Here is a 24,698-nt window from a genome sequence, read left to right as displayed (position 1 = left end):
TATAAGTCTTCTTCCAGTCCTTAGCAAAATATTTGAAAGACTAATCCTCTCTAGAATCCAACATCACCTGAATTCACTCCCCCCTGAGCAATTTGGATTCAGAAATTCACTGAATTTGCTGGATCGGCACTGCATAACAGATTAAATGTGGCTATCCTCATGTTAGACGTGGCGAAAGCCTTCGACCGCATCTGGCATAAGGGATTACTCATCAAATTGATGGGATTTCACTTTGAACCTGAACTCCTCCACATCCTCTACTCCTTCATCACCCAGAGGACTTTCAAAGTCTGCGTGAATGATGCCTTTTCTACGGAAAGAAGGATTAAAAGCGGTGTCCCTCAGGGCAGTGTTTTAGGTCCTGTCATCTATCTTTTCTACGCTGCAGATTTCCCTAAAATCGACTCTTCAAACTCCATCCTGGCCTGTTATGCAGATGACACGGCTATAGCCGTGAAATCTGCTAACATCAACCACTCCATCAAAGTTCTTCAGAAATTCACTCCGCAAATTGAAACCTGGTGTAGTAAGTGGAAAATTAAAATAAACGCCAGTAAATCGCAACTCTTACTAATCAGAAGGAGAAAACGGAACCGACCTGTAAAGAAGAACCTACTACTCTTCAACGAAACTGTCCCAGTTGTACGACAGGCTAAATACCTCGGCGTCACCATTAACGATAGACTAACTTGGGCTCTTCATATCAATAACATCAGAAACCAAGCTCTGAGAGTGATTAACTGTTTCCTTCCCATCCTGGGAAAATATTCAAAGCTTGATCTTGATAAGAAGCGTCTTATTTACCTTACTACAGTCAGACCCATTCTCACTTATGCTTCACCTGCTTGGACTGCGGCCAAGCCTGCTGACATTAACAAACTTCAAGTAATTCAAAATAAATTTCTAAGAATTGCTACAAACGCTCTGTACTATGTAAGGAACTCTGTGCTACACAGCGATCTTCGCATCGAACCTCTAAAAGAATATCTGCAACGAAGCAATGAAAACTTCTTTCAGAAAGCTTTGAATTGTAGTCTTTTAAATTATTTTCAAATCTTCAACTATGTGATCCTCGCAGAAAATCAATATCTACGTCCTTTTGCTGCATTCATGCTTAACACAGATGATAATCACCCAACTTAAACAGTCAAAATCAAGCAGCATTCAGCGAAGCCACAACCCGGGAGCGTGACCTCTCACGTGACCATGGACTCTAGTGCATTTCACCTTTTTGGATCATCTAGTGCCCTCGACAAGAAACGTACATACTTGTATATATTTATAGCCTAATTAATTTACTGTATCATATTTATATCATGTATGAATACCTACTTTTTTATTTAATACTCATTTTCATGTGCATTTTACTGTCATCTGGGCACTCCTACACATGATGAACTCTAACTGCTAAGCTCCGCCCACTGCTCATGATTGGATATAACAGCACTTTTACAATTTTTCGTGACATTCTATTACCAGGACTATTATTATTATGAGAAAAATAAGTGTTCATAATTCTACTCGGCAGATAAATTTAAAAAAAAAAGCGTTTATACGTTTTTTGCCCTAGCAAATGGCAAGGACTCTCGGCCATCACATGACACGGTCGACTACTGGACTTTTATTCTCCATGTAAATAATGTAAATAGTTTTTCATATTTTATCAAGACTCTCAATTACCGGTACTCTCATCTGGAACTTTTTTTTTGTTCCCTACTTTAAATTATCTTTGTATCTTATTAATGTTTCTGAACTCATCTAGTATTTGAATTATTTATTACACCACCCCACGATGTAAAATTCTGCAGTGGCGAAGTGCCACCTTTCCCTTTATTTTTCACATCTTGTTTCTGTGACACCTTTTGCTGATGTTCTTACTTCCAGGATGCCATATTAGAAGACAACTGGCAAAAAGCCTGCAAATTCACGCCGGCTAGGCCCAGTATAACAGCGGTAAATGGAATGGAATGGAGTACTTTCTTTCCACCAACAGCGAGGCAATTGATCCACTCGGGCAGTTAGCATATCGGCCAGGTAGCCTCGCTGATGGAATTAACTTTGTTACAAAAGTTCTGGATTGCAGGCTTTCCAAGCCTATGCTTGGCGAAGGGGGAAGTAAACTGAGTTTTCCAGCTCTTTCAGAAGTCCACATAACACACATTGGTGCATATCGTGCTCAAGACGAGTGCTGCGGGGTTGCAAACAAATGTGGGGAGAGACAATGGTACAGCGATGGAAGAAGGTTGCAATGCGGGTGAGGAGAATAGTTTCAGTTTCCCATGTACAGAGTTATAGACAGATGGTTACAATTTAAGTACTATCAATAGGTATCTACAACGTGAACAACAAATGGGTACTGTAGATGTTTAAAATACAGGTACATGTATAACTGAGTTGCAGTCAGTTAAATAGTGCACTGATTATGACTGTCAACAAATAACAGAAGGATTGATACAAAAGTAAAAATAATACATTAAATAAGGCAATACAGACAATTTAAAGTTGGTCAACAATAAATAAATAGAAACAGAAAAAAACAGAAAAGGCTAACTTAAATACATTAACTATAAGTGCAAAACATACAGGGGCTGTGCTGGCGACGAGGATGGCAGCTGAACAATACTGTATTATTAAATAAAAACTGCACGGAAGAAATATGTTATTACATATCGCAGTGCAATTTCGATAATCACAGGGTATGAATAATTTGCCAGTTAGTTAAACTGGAAAAAAAGTCTTTAATCTCAAATTTAAGCAAAGAAAAAAAAAACCGTAATTTCACTTAAATTTTGAATAAAACGTAGATTTCAAAGGCAGTTAACAAACATGGAATTTCTTCTTCAGGAACTTTGAATGAGCAAAAAAGTATTTTGATTTCTGAAAAAATGACATGTACATGAGATCTATAGTAAAAGAGCAGCGTATTTTTTGTCGGCAAATATTGTGAAATCTTTCATAGTTCAGCTCTAAAAATGGATAAAATTTCTAAGAACGTGCTTTAACACTGGTATCAAGCATCTTAGAAGGTAATATTTTCAACGGCGACCACTTGTACAAAGGACAGGGGCGTAGCTAGGGTGGGCCAAAGGGGGACATCTGTCCCCGGGCGCAGTATCCAGGGGGCGCCAATTTGATGTTATGACATTTTAGAATGAAATATTTCCCATTCTTGGCACATAAAAGGGGGCACAAAATCTTCAGCTGCCCCCGGGCGATGAAAACCCTAGCTACGGCTCTGACAAAGGATAGAAATTATTTGCTAAGTCTGTTTTACTCTAAGACAGAAATGCTTCAAACAAAGCGAAAAAGTATCATGTCTTGCATCGGTTTCGGGAAAATCTGGCCACTTTTCAAAATATGCACTGCAAATCATATCCTGAAATGCAAATTTGCTGTATTTATAAATAAATGTCGACATTTTTTCCACATTTTGTTTGCTAGAATATTAAATTTTAATAAGAACACGCTTCATCTTTATTCCAAATTACTTATTACAGAAAAACCATTAACTTTGCATCGCATTGTCGCAACATTGTCTTCAGATATAAAATCTGCAATTTATTAACAAATTTTAAATTATTCCTTTACAAGAATAGACCGATGAACCTTAATCCTACTCTAACTTTAAAATGAAGTGGTTTTATTTTTAAGAAAAGAACAATATGTAAACTTAGAATGTGGGATTGTCAAAAAATTTTTAAGAAAATAGTTTATACAAGCCTCTATAGATGGCGCCACGACACATTCCATTTAAGGAAATAATTGAGTGGTTGAAAGTCTAATTCTGTTTACTTCTAAATTAAATCGTGACTATCTTCACCATTTACAAACATTTCCAAAAAATTAAAGTTAGCCTGCTGATAATATATTAAAACTCTCAAGAACTTCGAGAAGAATTTAAAAATAAGTTATTCCGAAAGAAGTGAATACAGAGGAAAGTCTAACTCAGTGGTTCTCAATTTTTTTTCCTTGATACACTACTTTTACCTTTGCTGGACGATCATTAACACCTTCCGTTCCAAACCTCGAAAAATACATGCGCATTTATTTAAATTTATTTTTTTTTTAATATTTATTTTATGTTTTATAAATATATAATTTTTATAAATATATAATTTTATAAATTTTTAATTATAAATTTATTTTATATTTTAATAATTTAAGCTAAACAGAAAAAGTATAGTATAAAAAGTCTTTTTCTTAGGTTTTCGTTAAAGGACCATTCCAATAGTTTGAACATGAAATATTTACTAACTTCTCATTTTTTAATAATTATTATCATATTTTTCATTCAAATTTGCTGTTAATTGAAATCCTAAACCGCGCGTTTCTTTAAGCACCTTTTTTCTGATAGCCTTTCTATGTTTGTCGAATTTTTACTGTTTATTTGATGAGAACTTGATTTACTAGATAATCTGAGGTAAAATTTTAAAGATCTGAAACATTTTTAGCCTAGAAGGGCTATTAATTTCGTTTTGGCATTTTGCGTTGGTTAACTATAAATGTCGGTTTACTTTTCAAATTGTTGCCACCAAATATTAGGGACCCGCATTATATTTAAAGATATTAAATAAAGAACAATCTGCATGAATGTATGTGTGTTTCTCGCACTGCGAAAAAACAACGGTACCTAGAAACATCAAATTTTCAATAAGTTGTTCACTAGAATATGGGAACTGGGAGCCCGAACTTGGAATTTGGAACTTATTTTATTATCTATTTCATATTTTGTAAAATTTTAGGGAATTTTTCATTAAGAAACTCAACGATTTCAAAGCGGGCAATGGCAACACTGTACGAAAAACAAAACATTTTTATTTCCAGTGCGCGAGACTGTGTTTCGGAAATTATAATGATTTGCTCAATTTAAAATTATTTTGCGATATTGCTCTGGAACTGAATTGTATGGTTTAAGAGCGAAGAACATGATATTTAATAAAAAAATGGTAATACACAAAATGTAAGAAAAAACGCCCCTCTGGTCGTAATTTAAAATCTGAAACTTTTCAGGTTTTCTTTTTTATTTTATTTTATTATTATTATTATTATTATTAGGCAAAAAGTTACAAAGAGCTAAAATCTGATAAACAGAGGTTACAAACAATAGAACTATGATAACAAAACTCGAAGTCGTTGCGAAAGAAGCGTTTTTGCCTCCCATTTTTCGACTCTTCTGTAAAGCCACGAAGAGTTCTATATCGAAGCACGTGGTCCCTGTTCATTTCTTTTCCAGGATCACAATGTGGACAAATAGGAGCACTTGAAGTGCCTATGCAGTGCAGGTGGGCGACAACGTAACTATTCTCTTGTAGAAAGACGGAAAGCCGCAACTGCATTGCGTCTTGGACTATCGAGAATAAAAGAGGGACTTTATACCTCCTCCAGCTTTTTAAGGCCGTACGAGTCTAAAAATCTCGTAAGATATCAGATGTAAATATTTAAAAAACTTCAGCTGGTAGAAAATTAAATAATTTTTTTAAAAACAGCTCAGAAGGGTGCATGTAGTGCAAAATTGTAGATCACTCAGGCGCAAAGCGGTTCCAGGGTTCACTACTAGGAGGTGGATCTACGTCCACCTTAGATTTGAAACTTATATACATTATAAACTTCATCATATTTGCTGTTAAAAAGAGAAAATACTAACTAAATCCTACATGAGAAGGCGAATGCTTAGGGAACATAAGAAATCCTTTATTGTACCAACAATATATTCATTGTGCTGCAGCAAAGCTTCGTGATCAAAAAGGAAAAGCAATCGAAAAGAAGCTGTTGCCAGTTCGTAAAAACTAAATTACAGTTAAAAGCTAGTGTTCTTTACACTTGGTTATTTCCTTTATAGCAAACTATTATATTATTCTACGCGAAGCTCTCGTTCTAATTCTTTGTTCTCTGAGAATAGTCAATATCTGAGCGACAGGAGGATGACTATCAGTGACATTACATTTCTAAAAATTAAAATAGTCTTTATACATTAATCACTGTTCATAATGAAAGATAAGTTTTTTTATGCAACATTTAAAAAAATTCTCTGATTTCAAGAAAATAATTCACGTTTTTAAGACAATACTCGGTCTCATACTGCACTGGATATCAACTTTTCGCAGTTCAAAGGTCATATTGTTGTGTGCGTACGGGTTCGTAATAAATTGAATACACAAGTCCGATGAAAAGTGAATAAAATTTATTATTATCACAAGAAATGAACCAAAATGCTTGAATTTCCTCAGATATTCTAACAATATTGCAATATCTCACAGTAGTTATATTTTAAACTACTAAAACTTTCAACAGAACTTAATTCAAAACAGAGAAATCTAATCCGATTTCACCGCGAATTCGCTACAGTAAACAACAGTTTTCTGAACAACTGAAATGAGATGTTTTAAGCTCGCTTTTTATAAGCTTTTTAAATGTGTGAGAATATTCTGATATTTTCTTGATTTTTCAGGAAAGCAAAAGCTACAATTACGAGATATCTATTTACTAAGTGCGCGTGCTCATGTATTTTTAATTTTTCCTCTTCAAATAAGTCTGGTGCTGCATTGCACTGAAATATAAAACAGTTTTAATTAATTCTATTTAAAAATAGCTAAATCAATACGAAAAACGTAACAATATAATGTTATCATTTGTCATGCAGCAACCAAATGCAAACTGACATGAGGCAATAATTTTCGGATTATTAATTGTTCCGTTGCATAACTGTACAGTTTTCAGATTCATTAAATTAGAATTTATAATAATAAAAAAATGTCAGCAAATGACATTCAGCTACTACGTTGATGTTCTACACATATTTAAACTTACGTAAAATATTAAATCTGCATGCGAATGTTAATCGCGAGCTATAAAACCAACATGTGATCTGCAACTAAGAATAATTTAAATCTTTCAAAACACTATCATTAAATTCATGTTTTGACTTTTGAATCTAAAATCTCAAAATTATAGCCCGAGAAAGGTAATTTTATATATTAAATAATGATAAATACACTACACAATATCTCTGAAAGTCGTTGCATAAATTAGTCTTATAAATTTGTTAAATATTTTTAATGTATAAATAAAAACCTATTTAAAAACCGGGTTAATCTTGTAAATGTGCGTTTCAGTTTTATTGATGCCTTACATTTCTTGTGCGTTTAGACCATTATAAGCAGTTTAAATGCATTTTATTAAAGATCTGAGATAAAATTTTATGTTAGATGTGAATGGTAATGTTCATGAATGAAATTTATAATCTGATGATTTGTTGTTTTCCTTTTATCTAAATCTTTGAATGATAATTCAGATTTTTCCTTGGCAGTCTCGTATTAGTTGTGTAATCTGAAATGAATAATTTATAAACATCTTAACAGTTACCTTTTTTAGAAGCAAATTTAATTTTCCAATAATGCCATTCAAATATCGTAAAAAACAAAAACAAAAAACTCAAAAAAGGAAAAGAAAAAGGAGGCTTGTTAATTAAACATTTATGAAAGAAACATAATATTATACATCTTGGAGCTGCTTTCCAGTGTAATTTAATATATAATTTCACATAAATGAATTGTCTGCATTCTTGCTGCATTTGTATGTATGAAAAGCCATCTGCTACTAAAGTATATAATGCATTTGTTACTTTCCTAGGGTGCTCGTATTCTCTGTGACGACATTTGTTTTGATCAAGGAATGTGTCCACGGATTGGAGCTTTCCTCGCATTTTAAATTATTTCTCTAAATCCGTAAAAAAAGGTAATAATCTGCCATAATATTTCGCTTCACAAATTTAAATTGCTATTTAATATTACTTACCTAAAATAATGTGAGAAATTACCAAAGCGGAGAGTTATTGCATTTTAGGATATTTCTTGATTCTCCTCAAATAAAACGCTACTAGAAAATGCGTTCATTATCACTGCTAAGTTTTCTTCATTTCTGTCACTCAGTCCTTTTTAATTACTTTGCTTTTTATATTTATAAGACCTTTTTAGTATTTTTATGTTGTTTCCCTTTGATGTACTGTTCCTTTCATTATTAGTTTCAAGATAAAATTACCATTATATAAGTAAAAGATATTTAAGAATTGCGTAAAATTGCGCAGTCTCCATCTCATTTTAAGCAATGTGGATAAAATATGTACAACACATAGATTATCAATACCAAATTATACGAAATGGGAAATATGCGTCTGATTTAATTCGACTCCAAATATTCAAACCCTTGCATTTCATAATTCTTCTTAATATACTGTCATGAAGTGAAACTTTAGGATTGCTCAAAAAATTAAGAAAAATCCATCCAACTGAGTGAAGATTGACATAACTGTTATTCAAAACAGATTTCCCAGATGTATACCAGCTCTATATGAAGTAAATGTAAGCAGCGAAAATGCTACATAAACATTCGGGTATCAATCAAGCTCTTTCTTCTTTGAAGTCTTCTTTGAAGGCATCGCTGCCCTCAGATGAGTGCTTTGCTACAGTCTATTAAACATAACAATAACCGATTAACGGGCATTAGACAGATATCCTCCATTAACACCCATGTGAGGTGACTTAACACTTTCCAGAATGAAATAATACACTCAGTTTTGCCACTAGGCATTTCATTTATGAGTTGAAAAGGTCTCATTATTCATCTATTGCTGTATTAAATGTTGTGCAAACAGACAGTTCGAAGAAATTACATGCAGCCGTGTATAAATTACTCTTTTCCAAATTTTTCTTCTGGATTTGTTAGTAGAAAAATTTCCTTTAAGATTGTAGGATTCTCCACTGTGTACTTCTAAGTTACAGATCAATGTGAAGAATCTTAAGAACTAGTAATCGAATAATCGCTTGAGTTCGTGAGGTAGAAAACGACAAGTGAGAAGGGTGAAATAACCCTTTATTGTTCCAACTAAAGTTTAACAAAACTCCGTCTTGGAGTTGTACAACAAAGCCGACACTCGGGCTTCAACTTAAGAAACTAAGAATTAAACTGAACTAAACTAAAGACATATAGCCGAAGCTATCAAGATTCTAACGGAGTTGGCTCCTTAACGCTAATTGACTGCGAAGCTATCAAGGGCCTATAGTACGGCCGAGTGTAATAATAGCTTACAAGAGCCTAAAAATGCGGACGCGTGTTATCTCATTAAGACAGCAGAACTTCGCAGTTAAATACCACTCTTCCTCATTAGCATTCAGACGTGATTCTAAAACTACGTTCTGACCGGAAGCGGTAAGATGAAATTAAGAAGCGATAGGAAAGGAAGTTTAAGTCAAAATTAAACTGTTAATAAAATTAACATAACCCTTAAATGATGAAACATCACATGCACAGGAACTATTCCAGTATCTTGGATGTCCTTTCTTGCAGCCAGTATTAACCAGTATAAAGCAATATGAGGAACTGAGAACCAATTCCGGATAACAGAAAACAATTCCAAAAACCTCAACATATCTGATAATGGATATCACAATATTAGTAACGTAAAAGAAATGTTTCAGTGGAAAGAAAGAAATTATCTTTCATTATAAATGATGTTCTGAGAAAAAAAATATGTTATACCTAACACATTAAATGCTGATATACATTCTGATAGTTGGTTTGGTGATCAAGCTAATTCATAGCAATCTAAACATATTTATATTTTACATACGTATCGTAATCGCACTGGTTTTTACTGTAAATTCAGTTTTATTTGAGCCAAGAAGTGGAGATCTTTTTCTTGATCCTCCTGATTTTAGTTCAATACAATGCAACTGAAAAATCTATCGATATTGTGTACACAGTTCGAGGGTGTTCATAAATTTCCTATTCTTTTATTTTTTCGCACTGTTTGAAGCACTTCATACCTTTAGGGATTGATTACCATCAATAGGCCTGGGTATAGGACCTCAGATTTCAGAAGGCGAAAATCATGCAATAACTATGGAAGAACCACAGTATTGTACGACTCCTTCATAAAGTAGTAGATACCCAACTTCTAAAAGGGATGCTGGTGCCTCAAACTCCAAACAATCTTAATTATTGCATATAGGAAAAAAAAAACTAGTTTCAAAATGATAATTAATCTGGATCCTTATGTGCGTAAGCCAGATTCAAATGGATAAGTAAACTTGAGTCTTAGCGTTTAATATAGTATACAGATAAAATGCAAAGACACGCATATATTCAATTTGATCATGTTTAATAGTTCCAATAGAATATTCACTCTGTTTGCAAATATTTCAATGTAATAATCTTTCTACTAACATAAACAATTGAGACATGCTAATAACTCTTTCAATATTACATACTTTAGAAACATCTTACGTAATAGGAAACAGTATTCGAATGATGAGTAAGTTTACCTCTCGAATCTCATTTTATGCAGTTAAAACATACTGACCTAGTTATTAATTACTACGGATCAGTTTGTCAAAAATATTCCAAGATGTTATACTGCTCACGAGTAGGAGGCAATCTGCATTCACGGAAGCTGTCTTCAGAGGCTCCAAGTCTCTGTCCCATTAACTATCTTGAGGAAAGTCCTTTGCTCTTTAAATTAAACAATTTGGAAAGGTAGTCAGATAATACATCAAACAAAACAGCGGGTTCCCAGTTTCATGAGAACCAAAATCCGAATGAAGGTTCAGAATAAAACAATCTCTTCTTAAGTAACATAAGACGCTGATACAGGTAGCCGGATCTAATTCCAAGCGGAATCTATGTGAGAGTCACTATATACAAGATGTTAGAATATATACAAGAATCGGAGTTGGAGAGCTATGTCATTGACTTCCTTCTTACCATCAACGCTCTTAAACATTTTTATTCCAGGAATTCATCAAGCTCAAGTTTATTTGTATCGAAATAAAAATAGAAATTTGTCAAAAATTCTTTATCTCTTTTATTTTATCACTTCATCGTTTTCCATTTTTCATTCGTTTTTCACTTCATATGAAATTCGAAACTCAATCGGTCACATTTCCACTTTTAATCTTCTGCTCTCTATCGTTCCTTTAACTTTTCGTCCTCCTTTTTTCAGCAGTTTACTCATTCTTTGTGCTGTTTCTTATTAATGAAAATTGACACTTAATGTAGTCCTATCTCACGTCATCCTTCATTATTAGAGTGATATATTCAAACCCCTACGTCATCCTCCATTATTAAACTGATATCTTCAAACCGCTTCTGATAACCATTCATGAAACCTGCCATCCCACTTAGAAAACCAAAAATGGTGCTACTATAATTACATATGCTTGGCAGGAAATTCAAATTTGTTAGTGTATCTTCTTTGGAGCGCAGAGGGAAACACAAAGGCAATTCTTGAAGAATGGCTTTCCGAAACTTTTTTTTTTTTTCGAAGTATAAAAAAAATATACCAAGTCTGTTTGTTACTTTATTAACAAGTGAAATGGAAATCTCTACAATAGCTCTTGCCGAAATTTCGCAAAACAAGATTTTGTTTTCAAGAAAACATCCACTTTTCGTCATCGGGCCGAAAGGAAATATTCGACATTTTTCTTTTTTTCCACTTCTTCGCAACATAATTTTAATAAAAAATCAAAATACTACAACAACTGAAAATCAGCACTAGAAAAATAGCTCACCCCGTAGAATAGTAACAAGACTGTAAGTGCAAAACTATTGTAATGTAAGCATATTACTATACAGTCTGTATGTACTTGATAAAAGTAATATTGTAAAGCAGTTTAAACTGGCATTGAAAATCCAGTCAATGCAATGTGTAAATTAATTACAAGTTTACTTTGATTATCTCAGTAAAAGTGTTGTGAATATGAATTCAGGTAATGTATAAATCTACACATAACTGGCATGATTTTATGTAACTATCACATGTAACTTGTACAAGACAATGTTTGTAATTAACTTATCTATGCTTATACAGAGGCCTTGTATGCCCATGTAATATTTATATTTATATTTTTATACGGAAGAATTATTCCCTTCTGCCAGGATGACTATTAACACTGTAAGATTTTTACAACAAAGTCAGGTCAGTGGTTATCTAAGGCGGCGCTCAGCCGTCATATCGGTAAATGTTTCACCCAGTTATATGTTCCCTTTCAAAATTTTCTAATTTAACAATTGCAGTTAGAGAGCAGCAGTCTGAGCACTTTCTGATTGGTTGTCCTAGTTTCCAACCAAGATCTCTATAGAAAGGCGCTGGATCATTTTCCTTTATTTCTGACCATGCCATTACTCACCTATGGTAACAGCAGTATCTATGATTTTTACACTATTTTTAATGTTTATCTTTCTCCTATTATTTTGATATTCACATATTTTGAATTTTATCGTAATTTAATAATGCTTTATAATTAAGTTTTTTACATTTTAATTAATTTTATGTGGTAGTTATAAATTATTTCATATCTATCACTAAGGAAACCGTCAGCATGTATTTTCAATTAAAACTTTCGCAAAAACAGAAGTAAAAAGGAAACTGTTTATTGGAAAAACATTTTATTTTAGGTCAAATAATTGTTATTTTAATTTTGAATTTCCGTAGATCTCAAATGCTGTGAAAACTATTTTAATCATATATTATAATGTTCGAAAATTTAATTTTTTTTTTCTTGTGAAACTTCTATTCAAAAGTTATCATTTCTTCTAACGTAAAATGTTCATTAAATTTGAATTTACATGTAGCAGTTAAAAAATTTTAATTAGTTAAATTGTTGTTGTAGCAGTTAAACAATTGTAAGCCATAATACAGTTAAACAATTGTACTGTTTGAAGCCATCGATAAAGGAAATGAAGACATATCGTTTATTTGTAAATGGTTATAATTTAAATAAAAGTATTCATACTCGAAAAATCGATATAAAAATACTATAGGAAACGTTAATTGCTTGTTTTGCTTTGATTTAAGCTACGTCCAGTTAAAGTAAATGAACTATTTCAAACTTTAATTAGAATTAATACTTATTTGATCAGTTTTATTATTTCTACAGTATAGCTTAAATCTCGCCATTAAGTCCTATGAATGATAAAATAATTGCTGAAAAATTTGCCACCTTATATATTCTTGTAACAATATATCTTTATTGTTAAAAGTTATTTCAAATTCTAAAATAAAGTAAAATATATTATTTAAAATTATTTTCATCGTATATTTCAATTCTAAAATGAAAATCTTAATCCTCTCAGTCTACCAGTACCTGCTTTAGAGTTTAATAATAAAAGTCTTTGAGTAAATTAATCGAAACTTTTAACATTTGAAATTGAGTCCAGAATATTTCAAATGAAAAATTTTAATTATCTAACCATAAAAGATACGACAAAGTAACTCCTTATTTTCAGGAGCTACGTGAGCGTTGCAACTCTTGATAATCTTATTTATGCAATGGGAGGGTTTAATGGATATCACAGAGAAAACACAGTGGAATGTATGATCATCGCAACAATCAGCTAAAATTTTCTCCAAAAATATTTTTTGTTTCTTATATGATTCTTTCAAGTGATAGGAATGTCTTTGCTTTGTATCTTTACTTTGTTTTAAAACGTAATTAATAATATTGAAATATATGTGATAAAATTCAAAATTTATTCATTGTGAGTTTTAAGTGCACACTGTTATTCCTTACCGACTCTGCCCTGCCTTTCTCAGAGGAAAATGCAAATAAATATACTTTTCTGTTTAGAAAGCATAGCCAGCATTATTGACTGACTGTTTGCTTATCAAATGCTGTCCAATTTAACTATCTATCCGAAATTCAGTTGAACAACCGTGTCTCAAAAAGAGACATTTGCTGACTTCCATGTCTTTTTGTCGAACTAATTCCTAACTTTAAAAGCTGCATCTAATATTCCGGAGAAACTTTTATTCATCTCTGATTAGCCTCTGATTCACTTAGTTAAATTTAATTAGAATTCAGGACTAATGAGAAATGAGAATCATCTTCAGAGTTAAGTTCTTCTAGGAGGTAGAATAGGTGTGTTATAATCCCTTTAAATTTAGTATATAAAAGGCTTTTATTGGTTCGAAATTTTATATTTTCTCTGCTGAATCTATTTCAATTTAACATCCCTTGAAAGTTTTTCTATCAGTAAAACTTGCTAATAAAAGTAGTAACGAGATCTGCTGCTCGGAAATTTCACCGCTAGTGATGAAAACTTCCTTTAACAGGATAATCAAAATAGAAGTAAAAGATTTCGTGTAGGAACAAACAATTCATGAACTGGAAATCGTTTATTAATGATACTACCCTAGAAACCACTAGAAACAAATCTACCATTCTGGTTATGTCCTTTGTTAAAAAATTAACTTAATAATTTTTTAGTTTCTTTAAAAGTTTTATTTCAAATGAAATATCAAAATTCTGCCTACCTATTCTTCCCGGGTGGTGACTGTATCTCCTTCGATGTTGATTCAGCATTCAAACAATGACAACGTAATTAAATGACCACACGGTTAGACTAACACTAGAATATATTTAAAAACAATATTAAAATTACAATTCAAATTATACAGTCTCAAGAATACGTCGTTAGCATGTCATGGAATACATCTATCTATTTATCCGCCGTTCAAAGTGCGTTGAAGTTAGAGAAGAGTTGAGTTGCAGTGTGCTTCTCACAAACGATGACTATGCGCGGAATTTTAAAGGCTCTGTTTTTAACATTCTTCTTACCCTGCAGTTCTGATCATTTGATTTATTTAATTATGGCAAAGCACCCAAGAGCTATATGCCTAAGAAGAAGATTCCTTCGCGGAGGACTGATGGACGCAGAGATTAGCGACCATGGCTGTCGTATCGTTGCACCTTGTATCGAATTCTGTATAAAGCATGAATATTTATAAGTGTAGAATGTCTATGAAGTGTGGGGCATATAAAATGCTGCCAATTCAAAAGTCTTCTCAAGTGTTTTTTGGATAAGGAAAGAGGGTTGAAAGACTCTCGAACCGTCCTTTGAGTTAATCTTCATCAAAACTGGGGTAGAGCTACACATTCTGGTAGGTTTGGTTGCTTTGGTTTATTTGATTGCGGTGAAGGCTATGTGCCTAAGGGGAAGGATGCGTTCGTGTAGGACTTTCTAAGAGAAACTGGTTCATATCCACGTTACACAGGGAGAAACCTACGCAAACGCCTATGAAGCCAGCCCGTTTGCCTGAGATCGAACATAGTGATTAATCGAACACAGGTCGAACTATCTGTGTTCAACAATTTTACCACTCGGCCTCTGGTGTCATTAAGGTAGAACTATACCTATACGACTAACAGTGAAATTTCCATGTTCCACTACTTTCACCTGTACCTGTCTACAAGTTACAGGAAGTACCCAGCAAAATATATGTCACTAAGATGGTGGAAACATAAAGAAAGTGACTAGATGACCTACATAATTTGAATTTCGTTTACCCTGAAGTTTGATTTTTAGATGTACTACCAGAAATACTTTTCAAAACCTATGTAAACAAAATGAATTTAAGTTTAAATATCATTTTAAAATTTGTGTGTTATTTGCATTAATACTGCCATATTTTGCTCTTGCCTTTTATATGCATATAAAATTTATAAGCATATTTATATATATACATGAAGTATACATTCATGATATAGTTGCAATTTATATTGTCATAAATACATAAAGATTAATTAATGTAGTTTAGTATAAATAAAAGACGAAGATCTATTTTTATGCGCATATATCTGTTCTGTTAACTTACTAAAACTCTTGATTATAGCAAAGCGCACGAGGGCTATCTGCCTAGGGGGGATGCCATCGTTGAGGAATTTCTAAGGAAAATTGGTTCCTATATATGTTACACATGGGAAAAACCATGAAAACGCTCAAGCAGTCAGCCCATTCACCAGGATTCGAATGCTGGGCCGAACTACCAGTGTTTAGCGACTTTACTGCTCGGTGGCTTGTGGGCGTTGGAAATACGATATAAGACAGTTTAGAAGGAATAATGATTATAATGTTGAGGAGTTCATTTCCGACTTTGAAGACAACTCTACATTGACCAAATCAGATGAATTTTGTTAGTTAACTTTAGAGAAATAATTCCTTCATGCTTCGAAAGTTTCCAATACGTTTCTTGAAAAAATTAAGATTCCTACAGACTGCATGTGTAACTTTTCAGGATATTTTGCGAAGTCAATTGACATTTCATTCACGGAGTAGCGTAAATTTTTCTCTGTAAGAAAGCTAGCTTTCTAAAGGCAACTTGACCACTAATGATGGATTCTAAAAATCAATTAGAGAGGAATGGAAAGCAATATCTCCGGAAATTTTATGATGAAAACCCTTGTATCACGAAAAGTACTAAGCTAATGCTCTTGAAAACCACCCATTCATTATACATCTTAATGATACTTATAGTTTACTTTAAGCATTTGAAACAAAATGTTAATTTACAATATTAGTTTAAGCAGATGAACAACCCACATTAAGGCACTGAAGTTTCTAATATAAAACAACAAAGTGTAGCAAACTTGTCAGCTAAGGCTGTTAATAAACTGTTATTCTGTATCCTATTATTTAACAAACGGCATTATAAACGACTTTTATTAATTGCATTATTTTTGTCCATAATTCATAAAGGTTATAGTTAAGTTAGATTTGAAATTATCTAAACAGATGTACTATTAGACGATAAAATAAATACTGTTTTCAAATGGAATAACAGCGAGTATCATTTACAAACTGGGCCTTTTTGTTTGCGTATTTCATGCATATGCAATGAGCTTCCAAAATTTCGAATATAAATTAAAGATCTCCTACTGGTAATATTAAAATTTTCAGTTTGCAGCGAAAGACTAGTAGTTTAATATTTGTTGCTCAGATACTGGGAACACCGAGAATTCTTAATTTACGAGGCAGAGCAGATAATTACATTTGTGGTTGATTTTGTAATGTAGTATAACCTAAAACAAAAGAGAAAACCTAATCTTTTCAAGCTTCTAATGTCAATAATAATGGAGTTCATAGTTATTTGTGGAGAAAAGAGTACAGAATTGCTCATGCATGATTTTCTGTATTTCTGTTTCGCAGTTTTAAGCGGCTTGTTTAAGGGTGTTGGAGAGGATTAGTAGTACTTTAAAAAGAAAACCTAAGATTACTTGCAGAAGCATTCATATTGAAAGCTTACGAGTTTTTAAATAGAATAAAGAGAGCTAAAATTGCTCCCTATAAAAAAAACTTAATGTATAATTCGAAAGCTAGGATCCGCCATATTTTGTAATTATTTTTTATGAAATGCATTGTGACAGCCTATGAACGTTTTCCGCCTACTACTACTACGATGTGGTATTTATCCCGCCTTCTTGGCATACCTTCGTGGTGTGATGGTCTGCACGCTGGGCGCGTATTCCGGAGGTCCGTGGTTCGATTCCCGGAGAAGGCGTTGCTTATTTTTCATCTTGCGTGCATCCAAAAATACTTATTGGCTCTACAACTTCACTATTTTTCCCCAGTGGCAAATTGTGACCAGTTGCAGTGTAATACAGTCCATTAATCTATACACGGCCAGATGTGGTGGTCTCTTTATTATGGAGGCACGTAATAGGTGGGCCACCATCGCCTCCTATGAAGGTACGGACAGTTACAAACATGCCTTCTCCGGGATTCGATCGCAGGCCCTTCGGTATCTCAGTCAGGCTCCCCGAACCACTATACCTTCTGGGTGGCACTTCACTAAATTAATACATAATTTTTTTGTTTTTCTGCCTAAAAGTGGCAGATATCTTCCTTTTCTTGTTGTTTTATAATGTAGTGCTTTCTTACATTTATTTGAATTTAAGTTTTGGACTGTTAAATAATTAAGGAATATTAGTCTTAATTTTATTTATTAAAATGTATATTTCAGTGGACTTTTATAAGGCCGATGAATGCTCAACGGAGCGATGCTAGTGCCACGACTATGAATCGAAAGATATATACCCGTGGGTGGTTTCAATGGCTGCCAATGTCTCTCTACCTGTGAATATTACAACTGTAAATTTCCATGGCTGTATTTACGCCTTGGGTGGTTGCGATGGTGCATCGAGTTTGACAAGTGGAGAGAAATACGATCCAGACATTGAACAGTGGACTCTGATTCCTGACATGCCAAACCCCAGGAGCAATTTCGCCGTTGAGGTTTATAAAAGCGTCAAATGGCCGAGTAAAGATTTATTATATCTAGAATGTTGGTGAGGATGTAAGAGAAACGGAAAAAGTAAGTTTAAAAAAAGGCCCTTACCCGTTAGCACTGCCTCTTAGCTATTAACTGAATAGATTGTTTCTGCATTTTCGGCTTCACCTGATAATAATACCTATACGATAAAAAAAACAATGGAGTTTGTAAATAATTTTTAAAACTATTTCTACTTTTTGAGATTTTCATTTCTCATGTATCGAATTAGATGAGTTAATTTCCCTTATTGAAGGAATCTATGATTTTTCTCCGTCGTCGTTTCGCCGTCAAGTAGAAGTGAAGTATCTGATAAAATTTGTTTATAATATGCATAATTGTTTAAAAATAGCGAATGCAATGAAATTATACATAGTTAGAAAATCATGTCAGTATCAAATAAAACAAATCGATCATATTTCATAATTATGGACTAAACTTCTGATATAACAGAAGTTTTATTGTCGTTTCTAAAATAACGCAGGTACAATATTTACACGATTCGTCAAAATTTCTTGAAATATTAATCGCTAATTCAGAAATCACTCATGCAAGCAGGAAATGCACATTTTTATGAAATCTTAATTGAAAACAAAATTACTTTGGAATCTTAATAGGGCATTACTCTTAAAATTAATAATAATAAAGTTAACTTTTATGTCACGCGGAACGATACATTTGTATAAATTTGTATACAGAAACATTTTATATGTTATTCAGAAGCTTTTGATACGAGGAAATCGCTGAAATGTAAATATTAACAAAACAAATGGCAAAAGTTTAGGAACATGTTTTACCATAACTTTGGTTGTACAGCAAATTTTTACGTGTACTTTGTTTTAAAATACTACATGTTCCTGAGAAATGATAGACATCGCCTATGCTGGGCTTTGATATATAAAATGTCCAGATAAATCGAAGAAGGCTGGTTTAATAGAATATCTAACAATGAAAACATTATTAATAACTTTTAAAAATTTTATTGCCAGAAGAGAGCTTAAAGAAAAACTTGTATTCAAATAATGCAAAATTATTTAAAAAAGCAAATTCCGAAATGCATCTTTAGTGGAAATGTTTCAAGTATTATGAAATATAAATTTGCTTTTCAGAAAACGAAATATTTTGCATTGCATGAAGAGCTGCATGGTGAGAAGGTTTCTGAAGGGGGATTGGCCGAGAATTGTTTAAATAGATTTTAGGAAGATCATCTTTAGCATTTACGAATTAGATGTACTACTGAACCCCGCACCATTCACATTTGTTTTCAGTTTGACACACATCACTTTCACACGAGTTTCACAATTCACATGAGTTTGAAGATGGACATTTTCTTAGCGAGCGAAGATTCATTTCACTTCCCCTTTACTTCAATCCTTTAATTCCCCTATTTACCAGGTTTATTCTAAAGTTCGTTAAACTTTTATGGGAGAAATGGCATTTAGCAAATTTGTTCGCGGTCACATTCGTCATCACAGATCAATGAAAAAAATTGGTCGTTTTGAGATACCAAGATGAATTTTCCAGATTAATATAGAAAATGGGGTTTCTAGATGATGCATAACTTTGATTTAGGGCAACTTTTTGCGTGCAATTTGTTTTAAAATATTCATGTGATATGATATATGTATATTCATGTGAAATGATAGACGTCACCTATGCTGGTCATTCATATAATGTCGAGAAAAATCTATCAATAGAATTTTATAAAAAGATATAAATTAGAAGGAATATATGCCTATAAACTCTGAACAGTTAAAAATGCTTAGACATTTAAACGACAGAAATATGAATGACGATTTGGCTAAAAATAAACACACACTGTCTGTCATTGTGTCTGTTACACTGTTTTAAAATGCAAGCTCAAGCAATGTATGAGCTTTCATTTTAATACATTCCAGCCGAACACCGAATAAAAGCCGAATCAGAAACACGTTCTACAGGTTTCAGTTTTTACTTTCAGTGGAACTCGTTTCCAATTAAAGAATTAATTAATCCTGATATCTACTTGATATCAGGCTCTATATCAACCTGATATGGCTCTTCAAATTCGAAGAATAATACATATTAAATAGTTTTACCGACAGATGGCATAAAAATCAATATTTATTTTTATTTGTATGCATTCTTCGCAGACGACGACAAAGATGCTGATTAAGAATGTATAAAGATAGTTTCATTATAAATTTTTAAATAGTTGGGTGGGAAATGTTATTTTCTAACCTAACTGAACTAAGTCCAAATTCTAGGAATGATAGTCGAAGAAAAAGTAAGACGTTACTTTACAATTCAGTGTCAGGACTCGGAAGGAATCAAAAGTCTTTTTGTTTGGTCTTTGTAACTTTACAAAAAAATCTATAGCTAGAATTTTGTAAAAAGATACAAATTAAAAGGACTAGATGTCTGCAAACTTTGAACCATTAAAAATGCTTAGACATTTAAATAACAGAAAAATGGATGATGATTTGGCTAAAAACCAACATTGTAATTAAATTAAATTCTAAATTGGTATAAATTTATTACCAAAAAATATAACGTGGAATAAAATATGTTTAAAATAATAATCCTACTGAAACTTTTTAATTAGCAAGTACTTAAACCATTTCTTATTAAGTTAGAAAATCTTACAACGGCATCAAATCAATGTGTCAAATAACTTAGGTGATCAGGTCACATGGTGCAGGCACTAGGACTTCTGTCCGATCTTGTATGTAGCAGTTATCAAAAAGAATATTATTCTTATTGCTAGCACAGTTGAGATGAAAGCACTAAGAAAAAAAAGAGTTACAGTAATGTTGAAGAAATCATTTGCTAAATCGTTTAAGTCCAAGTCAGAATGAAACACTGATGATGGAGATCGCATGGAGAAAACCGTTATGCATGGTAGGTGGAAGGAGCTGTGGTAATATGAACCAAGAATATATCAAATTAAAAACTAAAGTAGCCATTTAAGATTCTAAACATATTTCTGTAACTAATGAACATTTCCTATGGCCGTTATCTGATCGGATAATGGTTGTAAGAATAGTTGAAAAAAAAGCTAATTACATATTACAAATTTTTTGAATGTCCAAACAACATTCTCCATTAATTCTATTGCAAAACCTAGTTCATCAAATTCATATTCTGATACTATTCGATCCTGTTTTTCAGGTGATCGACGATATGATTTTTGTCATCGGCGGTTTCAATGGGCTGACAGCCACCTTCCAAGTAGAATGTTTCGACGAGAGCAAGAACCTGTGGTATGATGCCACAGGTATGATTGCTCCTCGATCCGCTTTGGCAGCCTGCGTGATTCCTGGACTACCTAATGTGGATGCTTACATCTACCATAATAGGAAAAATTTAATGGAAGAGAAAAGACGGAACCTTATCCAACAAGAAAGAATGGAATTGTAAAGAAATAGAACCCCAATTTCCTAAAATTAAGCTTAAGTTTATCTAAGGAAAGTGCTTGGAAACAAGCAATAAAGCAAGAAACGTATAATTAACAACAGGAAATAATGCAATATGAGGATGTAATTTTTAAGGTCAAAAATAAATTTTTTCTTCAACTATAAAGGCGAAAATAATATAATAGAAACAGGCACTCACATCATTTCTGATCAATGATCTAAGCTCTAGCCCGTTTACCTTTATATTTTAAAAACCTTCATTGTTAGCTCCATTCGCTTACGATTTCGTTCCTTAGATGGAATCAATGTTTTCTTTTCCGATTGTTTTCCAGAAAATTCTCAGACTTTTATCTGTATTCTTATGGAGGCACACATTTCTCTTCCATTGTGTAAAGGTTCGTTTTCCCCAACAGAACTCTGAGCCCAAGAAACGAGTGTGAACTTGATGGCTCTGCTAAAGAGAAAAAAAAAAAAACTGATGTAGTCACTATATGATTTCTTGTACAGCATATTAAATTATACATATTTTTGCTGTACTTCATTTAAATTTATTTCCTCGAATTTCATTAGAGATATGTTTCTCATTCAATAAATTTTTTAGTTCTCACTTCGTGGCAAAAATACATAAATATTCAAAACATTTGCATTCAAAATTGTAAAATACAGAAAGAAATTGTAAAACACCTAATACAGTTAAAGGCCCTTAAAAATACATCTTTTGCGAATAACTATAAAATTCTTATATTTTAATTCTATATTCTATATATATTTAATTCTATATTAATTATTATATATATTATATCTATATATTCTTATATTTTAATTCTATATTAATTTATTATATTTATATTATATTATTATATGTATTTCTGTATTACATTAATTATATATTAATTTTTATATATATATTATATTTTCTATACTATTATTATCTATTTGAATTCAAAATTTCAGAATACTTCCTGAATTTAAGATAAAGGGAGAATGAAATTTTAAAAAGAGGTTGCTTTTTGTATTTTACAAAGAAATTGTAATGAAAATTCAGTTTAGATTATCAAAAAAATTTTAATATTTTTAAACAAATGATTTCTTAAAAAACTTTGTGAAACTTAGCAGCAAAAGAAAAATCGACTTTCTGCATAATAAAAGATATTTTTACTGTCTAGTGTAATAAAAATATCCTTTGGGCTTTCAAAATACGTCTGATATTAACAATGCATTCTTATCCTTATATAAACGTCACACACTATACGAAAATAAGATGAACTTAATGCGTATCTTTTAGTCTAAACTTACGTCATAAAATCAATTATGACATTATCTGCTGTAAGGATATCAATCTCAAACATAGAAATCAGTTGTAGAAAGTAATTTTAAGAAGATCCTTGAGAAATATTTACGCTGGGAAACAATAACACTTTCAGGTCTCTTAAAAGAAAATTACCTCATTTTTCACTTTATTTATGACTGAAATATTGTCTCGTATTAGGAGTTCGTTGTAACATTGCCTGAAAATTGAAAATTGTAACTCTGTATAGTAATTTAACCTTTTTTTTTTTTTTTTTTTTTTTTTTCAGTTAACCAAAACCTTTTGATAATTTTGGTTACAAATTACAATCCTGAATAATATTTTTTCTATCCTAACGGAAAGAAAAATAAATTGCTAATTAATGTATTCTTAATATGGTGTTGTAAATTTTAAAACTATTTGATAAATTTCTTTCTATAGAGGCTGAATTATTAAAGAGGCATCATACAATTAAAGATGGAAAACTTAATGTTTCCGAAATGGAGTATCTATTTCATGAGCATATGAATGCAGATACATTACAAATGATGAAGATCCAAACTAAAGATAGTACTCAGACAAGAAGCTTTCACATCTGTCGATTAAAGGATTTTCCGACGTATTTATAAGGAAGGGACATTAACATCAGGCAGCGAAACTTCATGTTGGAAAAAGAATAAATAGATCATTAGCAGTGTTTTAAAATAGTGTGTTATTTATTTTTTCCGGCTAAAAAAATCGCGTGCTATTCTGTATACCTATTTGTAAATTAGCTATGTTCAGTGCAGATTTAATATACATTCTAGAGCGCTTTAGATAAGTATTTAGAATATAGTTGATAATTTTATGAGGTTCCTATCTAGAATTAACAGTTAAGTGTGCGGAACTTTGAGAACTGGTAAACGAATAATCTATTTAGTTTAGACACGGAAACTTGAGAAGAGTTAATTACCCTTTATTGCTCAAAATAAAGGTTTACAGATGGCCCTTTCTCTGGAAGTACATAAAAGCCTCCACTTGGGCTTGAACTCAAGAATATTAAGAATTAAAACTAAACTAATGCTTAACTAAATGGATATAGCCGAAGCTATCAAAATTCTACAGAAGTTGGCCACTTAAATGCTAACTAAACGGCGAAGCTATCAAGGGCCTGAAATATGGCAGAGCATAGTAATAGCTTAGAGAGAGCCAAAAGGCGAAAGCGCGCTAGTCAGAATTTCTGGTTCTCTAACTTCGATTAAAAACTTTAAGTGGAAGTTTTTAGTCGAAGTTAGAGAACCAGAACATTGTGGAACTTCGACTTTAAGTACTGCTTTTCTTTCATTTGCATTTAACCACGATTCTAAAAGCACACTCTGGCAGGAAATTTGTAAGCTGAAATTAGAAGCGACAGAAAAGTAGCTTTAACTAAAAAGATAACTGTTAACAACTTAAGATAAACCTTACAATTTCTTCAAAAAAATTCTTTAATTTAATAATTCACACGCATCTTATTTAATAATTCAATAATTTAAATACAGAATTTGAACTTAATTCTCACGATCCTAAATATATTTATGTAATTAAGGTTGGTTTACGAGGTAAAAATCAGAAAACAGTCTGTCCTTGAAAATACCATTCACTGAGGACATTGCTGATATTACTACCGACTTAAAAACAAATTACATGGAAGAACCTTTATTCAAAATTATTGCTCCGTAAGATCACCTAACTTCCTTTATTATAAAAAGCATATTTTCAGGGCTACTTGATATCAGTTCGTGCTACGTTCTTTATCATAAGACTTTTCAAACTTTCATCCTTCACTTTTTGCCTGAAAACTATGTCCTACGCCTTGTTACAGAAAAATAAAACTGTAGCTATGTAGCTATATTATAACAGTGATAATAAAATGAAACACACGTATCTGTTTTAA

At 32.3% G+C, this 24,698-nt stretch overlaps 1 long non-coding RNA gene across 1 annotated transcript; it reads left to right on the top strand.

Moving 5' to 3' along the window:
- Positions 1-6,910: 6,910 nt before the first annotated feature.
- Positions 6,911-23,427, top strand: LOC118191933 (uncharacterized). Its single transcript, XR_004758695.2, has 5 exons — positions 6,911-6,961; positions 7,630-7,734; positions 17,795-18,145; positions 21,251-21,495; positions 23,225-23,427. It is a non-coding gene; the product is annotated as an uncharacterized LOC118191933 (long non-coding RNA).
- The last annotated feature ends 1,271 nt before the right edge of the window (positions 23,428-24,698 follow it).

The sequence above is a fragment of the Stegodyphus dumicola genome, chromosome 3 (genome assembly GCF_044657685.1).
Source record: "Stegodyphus dumicola isolate Sdum_Otavi_A_Nest chromosome 3, ASM4465768v1".
In the NCBI taxonomy this organism is placed as follows: domain Eukaryota; kingdom Metazoa; phylum Arthropoda; class Arachnida; order Araneae; family Eresidae; genus Stegodyphus; species Stegodyphus dumicola.
Note: the sequence above shows the minus strand (reverse complement) of the source record. Positions and strands in the feature narration are given on the sequence as shown.